Raw genomic sequence first — 2131 nt, forward strand, 5'->3', positions numbered from 1 at the left:
TCTCCACGCTGGAGAGCAAGTTTCAGAGTCACTTCTGACATTCATTTTGGTCTTTTTCTTCTTTGTTGTCTTCTTAATGACTTTATGCTTACTTCCTTATGGGATGTTTGATGACATCCTTCAATTCTTCTCTTCAGCCTTTAGTGTCTAATTCATCAAATCTGTTCTTGAGATGATCTCTAAATTCAGGTGGGATAGATTTAAGGGCATATTTTGACTCTCGTGGACTTGTTTTTATTTTTTTTTTGGCTTTATCCTGAACTTGTATATGAGCAATCGATGGTCTGTTCCACAGTCTTCCTTGGCCTTGTTATGGCTTTTGCATTGTCTCTTTTTACAGATGTATTTTGATTTCTGTGCATTCCATCTGAGGAAGTCCATGTGTATAGTAGTCTTTTATGTTGTGTAAAAGAGACATCTGGCCCCCGCCTCTGTCTCCTCCTCTCTCCTCCACTGGCTTTCTAGCATTTGGCCACCCTCAGCTCCTGCCAGGCGGCTCTGCTATGGCAACCCGCAGTCCCAGCATCATGATTAGTGATGACGAGCCCGGCTATGACCTAGATTTGTTTTGTATACCTAATCATTATGCGGAAGATTTGGAGAAGGTGTTCATTCCCCATGGACTAATTATGGACAGGATCAAGCAGCTTGCACGCAATGTGATGAAAGAGATGAGCAGCCATCACATTGTCACCCTCTGTGTGCTCAAGGGGGGCTATAAATTATTTGCTGACCTGCTGGATTATATCAAGACACTGAACAGAAATAGTGATAGACCCATTCCTGTGACTGTAGATTTCATCAGACTGAAGAGCTACTGTAATGACCAGACATCAAAGTAATTGGGGGAAACCATCTCTCAGCTTTGACTGGAAAGAATGTCCTGATTGTTGAGATATAATTGACACTGGAAAAACAATGCAGACCCTGCTTTCCTTGGTCAGACAGTATAATCCAAAGATGGTCAAGGTCGCAACCTTGCTGGTGTAAAGGACTCCTTGAAGTGTTGGCTATAGACCAGACTTTGTTGGCTTCGATATTCCAGATAAGTTCGCTGTAGGATATGCCCTTGATTATAATGAATACTTTAGGGATTTGAATCATGTCTGTGTCATCAGTGAAACTGGAAAAGCAAAGTACAAAGCCTAAGACAAGAGTTCTAGTTGAGTGCCAGAGTCTGGAAACATCTGGAGTTCCAGTGAGCTCACCAGTAAACGGATCAACTGTTCTAGTCACGCTTCTTGCGTGCACCTTCTCCATATTGTCTTTGTTTTGCATGCTAGAAATGTCAGTTGCAGTTCAGAACTCTTTATTTGTACTATAAGCCTAGAGACTATTGGCTCTCTGTGGATGGGTTGTGGTTTGACTTGTGAATGAAAAATCTCTGAAATCAAGCCACTAATGAAAGGAAATAATTGAAGTTGTATCTGTATGAAACATTTAAAGAAAAGATACATTAGTTTTGTAAATTGGTTATTTAAATTTTTTATATAGTCACACAAGACCAGAAGTGACTGGATCCTATTCGTTATACACTGTGTGTTGCTAAGAAGCAGTGAATTTTCCTATCAGTGGTGGCGCTGAAGTGGTTTGACTGTGTCCCGGATTCAGTGTCCTGGACTAATAATGCTAGTAGTGTTTCTGTCATATTAACTGAGTTGATCCACTTGTGTAGGTGAACCTTTGTCGATTGTTCCTTTTAAATAGAAATTAAAAAAAAAAAAAGACATCATTGCTTGCAATCAATTAGTCTAATGGACTAATAGAACATGTGGACATCAGTTTCCATAACTGAGACTACAAGAATTAGATGGAGCCTGGCTACCACTACCAAAGGGATCACATTAGAAGGTCTCAGGTAAAGTGGAATGGGAGAAAATGTGGAAGAAAACTCAAAGTTTAATTGAAACAAAATAAAACAAACACAAAAAACCTGGCCTTACTGGTCAGAAAGAGACTGGAGAAGCTGAGACTATGATCCTGAACCACCCTTCAGGTTTGGAGGTTTGGAAAGCAGCACATCCTTGTGACCCAATTGGCTCAACAATACTGGTGAGGTCATTCAAAATCAAAAGGGTTGCATGTACCTACAGGCAAAATCGAGAAGGGATGGGAAGGTGGGTGGAATGGA

At 40.6% G+C, this 2131-nt stretch overlaps 1 pseudogene; it reads left to right on the forward strand.

Annotated features, from left to right (window-relative positions):
- Positions 1 to 503: 503 nt before the first annotated feature.
- Positions 504 to 1149, forward strand: LOC102811859 (annotated as a pseudogene).
- Positions 1150 to 2131: the final 982 nt, after the last annotated feature.

Source organism: Chrysochloris asiatica, unplaced genomic scaffold (genome assembly GCF_000296735.1).
Source record: "Chrysochloris asiatica unplaced genomic scaffold, ChrAsi1.0 scaffold00330, whole genome shotgun sequence".
Lineage (NCBI taxonomy): Eukaryota > Metazoa > Chordata > Mammalia > Afrosoricida > Chrysochloridae > Chrysochloris > Chrysochloris asiatica.